The sequence below is a fragment of the Mytilus galloprovincialis genome, chromosome 2 (assembly GCF_965363235.1).
Source record: "Mytilus galloprovincialis chromosome 2, xbMytGall1.hap1.1, whole genome shotgun sequence".
Taxonomy (NCBI): Eukaryota; Metazoa; Mollusca; class Bivalvia; order Mytilida; family Mytilidae; genus Mytilus; species Mytilus galloprovincialis.
Window position 1 is genome coordinate 44,889,279 of NC_134839.1, and position 10,036 is coordinate 44,899,314.

Genomic DNA, 10,036 nt, shown 5'->3' on the forward strand with positions numbered 1-10,036 from the left:
AAAGTCATCCGAAAATTCTGTTACAATCATTCCGGATGTCTTTTAAGATGTCTCTAATGTGTCGAATTTTGCAGACGACGAGATTAAAGATCTGCGCAAGTATTTGCGGCCCTTGAAATCGGCACAGTCATATTCCACTTTAGGCAGATGTAGTTCAAAAAGGAAACACATTTGCAATTAGCGTTTTAAAAAGTTGAATTTACACTCTTCCAACGTTTTTAACACATTTGCAGATCTTCCAACATTACTAGACATATTCACAAATTCGGTACACAAATAGGACATCATATTCATCGTACCAATACAGGGGCGGATCCAGCCATTTAAAAACAAAGGGGAGAGGGTTCCCAACCAAGGATAAATGGGTAGATCGACCCCATTAACAGTGGCGGATCAAGAAATTTTCATAAGTGGGGGCCCACTGACTGACCTAAGAGGGGGCCCGCTCCAGTCACGCTTCAGTGATTCCCTATATAAGCAACCAAATTTTGTCCCAAAAGGGGGGGGGGCGGGCCCCCTGCCCCCTAAATCCGCCTCTGATAAAGGCATCGGTCGACCTCAAAACAAATATGTATACTAGTTCAGTGATAATAGACGTCATACTAAACTCCGAATTATACACAAGAAACTAAAATTAAAGATCATACAGGACTAACAAAGGCCAGAGGCTCCTGACTTGGGACAGGTGCAAAATTGCGGCGGGGTTAAACATGTTTTTCAAATCTCAACACTCCCCTATATATCTAGCTAATGTAGAAAAATAAACGCACAACAATACGCACAGTCAAACTCAGTTTAAGAGAAGTCCGAGTCCGATGTCAGAATATGAAACAAAAGAAAATAAACCGTGAAAATGATAATATTACATAAATAACAACAGACTACTAGCAGTAACTGACATGCCAGCTCCAGACCTCAATTAAACTGATTGAAAGATTATGTCTTCATCATATGAATATCAGACACAATCCCTCCTGTTAGGGGTATAGTATTATACCATTATGAAACATATGAGAAGAACATAACCCGTTTTAGTTTAAACATATTTTATTGTCTAAATATACAATAGGATCAATCTAATTAAAAACCGATCTCTCATCGCTCCCGGTTTCTGATATGTCGCGTGGGAGATCTAACGAAACCCGCTTTGAGGTCACATGTGAGTGAACTAGAAGTTATGAATTTATAACGATATGCAAATAAGTTGACGACCAATTTATAAGCCAATCAAAAAAGTCTATGAATTATTTTGACTGACAATTTCGTCGTAAATAAAATGAGTTACATCCCTTTACCTTACGATAAACTTTCAAGATCGTGGAAGACTCAATTTCATTGGTCGAAAAAGACACACCTACGAGGTCACTCACATGTGACCTCAAAGCGGGTTTCGTTAGATCTCCACGCGACATATCAGAAAACGTGAGCGATGAGAGATCGGTTTTTAATTAGATTGCAATAGGATTAGATACAAGTTATAACAACTTAAGATAATCCTCTCCATATAAGTACAATATACAAAATTTCAAGATGACAGCAATTATATATATTTCAGTACAGTATGAAAAATATATACAATAGATATACTATGTTTAAACAGTATAACAGTTGGATACGAGTACACTTTAAGTTACAGCAATATTAATCTAAGAATCCTTTTGTATGGCGTATATAACTATGTACATTTCTGAAAAGGATTGTGTTTTGTTCAACAGTAATTTCGTCTGTTCCAAATAAAATATGTTCTATGGAGATATCAGCTAAGTGTTGAATGTTTTTATAGAGCTGATTTATAAAATTTATGTAGAGTGGATATTCTAAGAAAAAATGAATCGAATCTTCTAATGGACACCCACATTCACAACTTGGGTCATTTACTAAATTAACTCTGTATAAATCAGCTTTTAAAGGACTACATCTGTGTCGTAATTTTGTATATAGTATATCTTCCATCCTGTTTCCAATGAAATAATATTTCGGTACCAAAAATTAAATATCATTTCTCCGGATGGTGTTTTTGAAATTTGGAGATACTTGTATGGATCTAATATCTAATGGTAATAAATTCCATGTACGAAAAATGAAAACTTGGAACAGAACCAAAATCGGTAAACTCGACTTTTAGGAATCGATGAACCATGTCGTATAAATTCTTGTTAATTTCATGTCTTCATATTAATATTGTTTATGATGTTATTATTATGTATTTCATATTTCTTCGGATATGTATTATTTGTATGTAATGGAGAAGACGTTCTAAGTTGCAAAACTTGTGTCCAATCCTATTGTCAATGTTTTTTGGACAATAAAATATGTTTAAACTAACCAAAATCACCAATATGTGCATGCAATTTATCAAGTACTTCCAACGAGTTTTTGACCTGCAAAAGTAATTAATTCCACTATTTTCAAAGGCCTTATTTTAACAATGTATTATCAGGTTTTTTTATTGTACCAAGTGTACTAGTAAGTAGAATAGACAATTTAGTAGTTGAACAATGGCTTGAAGATGAAATAAATTTATTTGTAAGGTGTTTTGTGTAGCTTCGGAAGTCAGTACATAGTTTGGACTTTCATTGTATTTGGTTCTGCTTGTAATAGCAGGGTGCCCAGTATCGAAAAAGACGTCTAGTTAACGAGTTTAAGTTAACGGATAACACACGGCTATATTTATATCCAAACTATCGGAAAATCATTATATTTTTCAATCATGAATGTCGTCGTAAGCTACCGTGGTCACGTTTTTCAAAATTTTGTGGTTTCTTAGGGTACCCAAAGATACCTCATTATACAGGCCATCTTCAACACGAAAAATAAAATTATTGCTTTCTGTGTTATTTGTTCAAATGATACTTATCATTTAGCTTGAACATTAAATTTATCATATAACGAAAGCTGAAAAGATTTATATAATTTAATTCTAAGTATATCATTTTTTTAGAAAGACTATTTTTAGCCGAAATTTACCACATTTTGAACGAAAGCAAATTTATTGTGTGTTACCTTCACGGGATTTTTACTCTGATTACATCCATAAGACATGGTTCATATGTGTGCCAAATATATTTCGTGTAATGTTAATTGGTGAAAAGAAAATAGCAATTAAAAACACAAATTTAGTGATAATTTTGCCTTGATTCAAACACGCCTTTTCTCGTGCCGTTAATCGTTTTGTAGCGTACACTATTAGGTCATTAACTAGGACAATTGTCACTAACTTCATTTCTCTTTTTTGCTTGTTGTATGGCCAATTTGTTTGTTTTTAATAGTCCAGTTTGTTTGAAGATCGTTGTTTTGTACTTTGAAATATCACTTTGTTGGTTTTTATAACTTTAATTGTGTTCTTTTAATTGATAGTTTTGTTATAATTGTAATATACAAAACAAATTCTTCGGTCACGTTTCAGACCCGGAATATGGCACACATAAACTATGCTAATCAAACCGTAAGCAAAGTTGGACTGAAATACAATGGGATAAGTGTGTTATAACTTATATGTCATGGTTCTTCTACTGAATTGCTTATTAATATGCGAGGAATTAACACTAAAGCTTTATCGAGGCTATGGGAAGACGGAAAGATCATGTATATTTTAGTATATTGCACGATGCTTCAGACCTAGACTATCTTCGTACTGATGATTACAAAATGTTGTACCATCATTCTTGCTGTAAATCTTACACTAGCAGACACAACTGCAGTTATTTCAAAGCTTAATCAAGTTCTTGTTCGTCTGTGAAATGTTTCAGGGCATATATAGAAGGTAGCCAAATTCCTGACTGTATAAAATTTCTTTGGGTCAGTGAGAACCAGCAGGCCTTAATCAGATTTCTTGGTAAATTGATTGTTCGGCATCATGGTATATCAACAGTTACTATAATACATGAAGAAGTCATATTCTATTTAACACTTCCAAGGACCCTAAATCAGCTCAGACGGAGTATTCAGGTTTGAAGAATTATTTTGTACGCCCGATGAAGTAGATACGCGCATGATTTTACATGCTATGCATGTAGACAAAGAGTTCGATGTGAAAGGAATCAAGAGTAGGCTAATAGTAAGGTCACAAGATACAGATGTTCTGATCATATGGGTTCATTAGTACAAGTGAGAGGTTTATCGCTATGAAACCAGGTTCAATCCACCATTTTCTACATTTGAAAATGTCTGTACCATGTTAGGAACATTACAGTTGTTGTCCATTCGTTTTTGATGAGTTTTGTCATTTGATTTTGACATGCGATTAGTGACTGCCCGATTGAATTTTCCTCGGAGTTCAGTATTTTGTGATTTGCATGAGCTATGGTTTCAAACAGGTAATCAATGATAGCCTGCACATGTAAAGTACAACCCAGATGATTTCACCGATTTGTCAAACCTTTCTCATTGCTATTTCTTATCAAAACACCTGCCTTGAGTAAACATTTATTATATAACTGGGATACTGTTAGCAATATTTATAATGTCTAACTTTAGCATACTGTTTTGTTGTTCTACTTTATTGTATTTGTAAATTGTAACTTTATATTGTCATATATGTATATGCACTATGCCCCTTGAGGGTACCTCTTATGGAAATAAAAGATATTCTATTCGTCTATTCTATTCTATTGTGATATCGATGAATCGATAGATGCAGCTCGAGATCTTGGTGTTAGGTTGGATTATCTCAAGTCAAAACTAAAAATAGATCATTGTGCTTAAACAAATTGAGCGTAAAATTGGCTACAATTTAAAATTTCTCCCTTGTCAAATTTCCTCCTTGTGAATCTACTTTTAAACAACACTGAAAAAATACACTAGTCAAACTGACTAGTTTACCTAGTCAAATTGACTGTCCACAGGATGACTATGTCAAAAGTAAATTGACTTATTATTTTTGTATATTAACTAGCTTTGCTAGTCATTTTGACTTTGTTAAAATAGTTTTTGTACTAGACCAATAGTCAAGTCTACTTATCATCCTAGTCAAGTTATCTCTTGCTGCGAACGCAGCCTGACTAGCCAGTCCCTAAGATAATGCATGTTCCACATGCATTTCCTCATTCTCAAGAGCGTCCAGTGAAGAGAGAAAAGGATTTGACTGCAAAATCTAAACATAGGCTTAACGAAATCAATCAGAAACAAACTTCAGGAAACGACTGACAATAAACCCCATTAAAGAAAACATGTCCTCGATTGATAATTGTCTCATTTATATTATACCAAATTTCTCAATTATGTACTTCTTGTTGATTTTATAAACCTGTTAGCATTTGTGTATTGTTTTGTTTTTTTGTGTTACCTATTTTAGAACACTAACATTAAGAATAGTAAATAAAAATACTCTAAACAAAGCAAAACATTTAATATCATTTATTTTGATAATTCTGGTCCAAACTTGGTCATCAATTGTTCTTGGTCCTACCAATACTTCTTGGACTGTTTGGAATTCATCCCTGTTCCCTGGTTCTACTTCCCAGATCTGCAAAATACAGAGATAGAATGTAAGATGTGAATAGAATTGAATAACCGATAGTGAAGTGTGTAATCAAACTTTAGTTTCACGGACTCATTTTTTTTTATGTCAGCCAGGTACAACATAATGATGTACTCCTGAATAGTGATTATTTCATTATGCCATATACACGCCACTTCCTGTTTCTGACCTAATATTTTTGAAATATTCAACTTTTTGGTTGTTTCTTTCAAAGTACATGTACATGAGCAGCAATGAATTACAGACAACAAATAATTATTATGCATTTTTATGAAATATACAACACAAGTGCACTTCTCAGCAGAAGAACTGGCTCAAGACAGCAGATGCATCTTTCCAATCCTAAAGGAACGAAGATTCCTTGTGTCGTAAAAATATAAATTGTTTCAGTTTGAATTTTGCATTTAAAAAAGTAAAGGTTAACTGAATTCATTTTTCGGTTCTTTATTTTCAAATGTACAAATGTCCATTTAATTTTACTTCAGTTTTATTTTCAATATTTTCTGTTCTTTGACCATACACTTTTTTCTTCATTTTTTTATAAGTATAGTTATACATTCTGAAATTTCATTTGCCTTTATCTGTTTATATATATTTATCTATATGTGAATGAGACATTTCATGTTTCGTGTTATATTGCAATATGCCTGATTTTTTTGTACATGTATTGGTTAACACATACATGTATTGGTGTTCTTTACGCACCACTTCCTTTATACTTCTGAACAAACTGACAACTAACTGTTATTAACATTAAAGTCAAAGGACAAAAGCCATCCAAAAGCAAGTTGTACTTTATTTAGAAAAAATATATTTTACCTATGTTTCTGCTAATATGATAAAAAAAATTAGGGTTGTAGGTATAAAGCAAACACAAGGACAAGAAAAGAGATATATATTGTATGCAGCTTAAAATATTTGCAACACGGAAAAAAATTATTTTCAAGTCCTGTCAATCTTGAAGCCCCTTCAAGCTTTTACACCCAAACCAAGCGACTTTAAAGAAGCGAACAAATAGGTGCAGCTGGTAGAATCAATATAGCCATATGGTAACCCAAAAACAAATCATTAATCAGTGGTAGATCAAGAACTTTATGTAAGGAGGCTCACTTACTGACCTAAAAGGGGGAGGGGGCTACAGTTTGTTCAGTGATTCCCTATATATAAGCAACCAATATTCCCACAAAAGCATACTTGTCGGATATTGGAAGAAAAATAGACTTTTATTAATAGTATCAAATTGGAAATATTCATAACAGAAACAGACAATTTAAGTTTGTGTATCCTCATTGTAGCCGTTTACCAGCTATGTTGTCTTAGTTATATTTGCGATTTCTTAAAATAAATAATAGGTGCTTTAACAATATTACATTAAAAAATGACAAACTTTGCAGAACATAAGAAATATTTACCTTTTTTCTAAGGAAACGATGTGAACTTCTTGTCCATTTTCTTTGTTATGAAAGCACGTGTTGAGGCGCGAGAAGATGTGCGTCGGCTATCCAGATGTTTAAGATAAGACGTCATAGCGGGCATCATCAAATTTCACTATGCATGCTGAGTAAAGGTACTAGGTTAAACAGTAGCGATTTGATCTACTAGACATCTAACTGAGATTACTAGACAGACTAGTCATTCTGACTAGGTATTTTTTTCAGTGAATATGAAATAAACGCTTCACTCCAGACGTAAAGATATCTTCCAAAATAGCAAAAATAACCTAGCATTCTCCTCTTCAGTTCGAATGGGGAAAAAAATGACTTCTATCCTGTACAGATGTATGCCCATGTCAGGCAAATGACATATGTAGAAATGTAAATACTCGTCTGGTTGCAGTTAGAACCATTGATGACGACGAAGATGGCGATGTATAAGATTTCATTTTTCTATATGTACCATATAAATCATTGTTAGCTATCGAATGAAAATTAAGAAGTCCATAATATTTTCAATTAACAATAAATAAAACATATAATCAATTTTGATATCGTTGGAAATATAGTAATAATCTTTCTAGTGGGGATTCCGAAAGATATGTAAATTAAAAAAAAAAAACTGCCATATGTTCTCTGACCTTGGCATGGTTGATGGGCTAAAACTACAGGAGACCACTAAGAACGTAGTAGGTAAAACTAGCCTCGATCATAATTTTCTAATTGCATTTGATCTTTTTTGTGTGTGTGTGTGTTTTAGCAATACTGTTGCCTGCTTGTTTTCATTTTATATGTTTTTAAAGTTCCTTTGGTTTCTTACGCCTTTTTTGTTTGCATTGAATGTAAAAACATCGGTGTTGTACATAACCCTCTCCCTTATTACATTTTTGGAATACTTATAAACTTTATAGCCAATTGTTGCTCATTTAGTCATCTGTATATGTAAGAAGGGGTGTTTTACCTGTTCTAATAGACGTTTTGTTTTCATAACTTTTGCCCCCCCCCTTTTCTCTGTTTGCAGTAATTTTTACTTCTTTAAAGCAAAGTTATACACAGAGCTTTAAATACAACCAAGTTCGACGTTAATTTCGGAATAAATCATTTATATATACTATTTCGCACCCAATAACAAAAATTTGATATTTACCTAGAAATTGACGAACACCTTCCTATCAAAAGACGTGAAAAACACATTTTGTTTTCAACAAATGATTAAAGTTAAGATCTAAAAAGCGTCTTTAGATATTACTTGTAACGAATTGAATACAAAAATAACAAATTTAGAAATTGAAATAGGTCAAGGTCACTGTTATTTAACAGCTGTTTGAAAATTTCAAATTTGCACCCTACATGCAAAAAAGTCATTCTAAAGTCATTTTTGGGGATAAAAATATAAAATAAGTTCTAAATGTAGATACAAAAGATATTTTTCTATAAATTAATTGTTTTTATTTTGCTCCAAACGCATAGATCTAGGAGAATCAAGCTATCTAAATGTGACTGTGCATTTTCCTTGAATTTTTGCTTTGACCTTTGACCCTGATTTAAAAAAATCGTGACCACGGTAGACAGCGACGACAATGCTATTTCGATGAGGCTTATTCTCCTCTTTCCAATGATATAAAATATAGCCGTGTGTTATTCCGTTAAGGCAAATCGATAAAATTTGTTGATTGGGCACCCTACTATAAAGAAGTATCTAAAAGTTTATGTTTGTTACAGATGTCGTTTTCTGAAAATGAAGTCAGTTGGAATGTTGGTGAATTCGTGATTTCCTTTTGCATGTTTTAAATATAGTTGCCCTTTTGCATATAGTATGCATGAAACAGTTCCAAACAAACTAAACCTGGAAAACTTAAAATTGACCAATAAACCATGAAAATGAGGTCATGGTCAGGTGATAATTGAAAGACAGAAATACACACCTTACAATCATCCCATACACCAAACTGATAACACTTTTAGACAGACCAGAAAAAAGCAATGAACCATAAAAATGAGGTAAGATAAAACATACCAGACTGACATGTAAATCGTAAAATATGTTCATACACCAAATGTAGTTGACCTATTGCATACAGTATTAAAATAACAGACCAAAACACACAAAAAATGAGGTTAAGGTCAGATGACACTTGCCAGATGGATATATAAACCTTACAATCATTCCATACACCAAAATATAGTAGACCTATTGCATACAGCATTAGAAAAACATACCAAAACAAAAACTCAACTGAAACCACCGAACCATGAAAATGGGGTCAAGGTCCGTCAGATGACACATGCAAGTTGGACATGTTCACCTTACAATCATTCCATACACCAAATTGATGAGACCTATTGCTTATATTATCTGATATATGGACTTAAACTTGTTCACTGATCCATAAAATGAGGTCGAGGTCAAGTGAAAACTTTCTGATTGAAATGAGAACCTTCCAAGGTAGGCACATACCAAATATAGTTATCATATTACTCATAATAAGAGAGAAATTAAGATTATACTAAAAATAGTAACTTCTTTTTTTTGGAAGTAGTCACTGAACCATGAAAATGAGATCAGACAATGGACATATGACAAACGGAAACTTCATAACATAAGGCATCCATATAAAAATTATGAAGCGAAATGAAAAAAAAACCATATAAATAACAAAACGATAGACAGAAATCAAAACAAACATGTAGCATTGAAAAAAATAAAAGTTATTAATATTTATTACAATACTATTTTGACAACTTGTCTTCATTACAAAGTTTTAAAGAATTTGCACGTACAATAATAGTGAATAGATCATAATAGGCTTAGCTAAAGCCACCGTGTCTAAATTACCCCGGCAAAAATATGTTTCGACTCCATAGTATCTAATGTCCGGTACTGTTTCCGACAGAGAAAAGTTCTGTTATTTATATTTTTTTATGATGGTATGATACTAAACCCCATAACGGTAGGGAGTGTGCGGCTTGAAATGCATATGATGAAGACATAATCTTTCGATCAGTTTAATTGAGGTCTAGAGCTGGCATGTCAGTAACTGCTGGTAGTCCTATAATGTTAATTTATGTAATTACTGTTCGATATCATATACAAAAAATTTAAGCGACATCTTGCGAAACCACA

General features: G+C 32.9%; 1 long non-coding RNA gene across 1 annotated transcript; it reads right to left on the reverse strand.

The window, feature by feature from the left end:
• Window positions 1–5,340: 5,340 nt before the first annotated feature.
• On the reverse strand, window positions 5,341–7,133 carry LOC143062262 (uncharacterized). Its single transcript, XR_012974647.1, has 2 exons — window positions 6,892–7,133; window positions 5,341–5,464 (listed from the first exon to the last, which is right to left on the reverse strand). It is a non-coding gene; the product is annotated as an uncharacterized LOC143062262 (long non-coding RNA).
• Window positions 7,134–10,036: the final 2,903 nt, after the last annotated feature.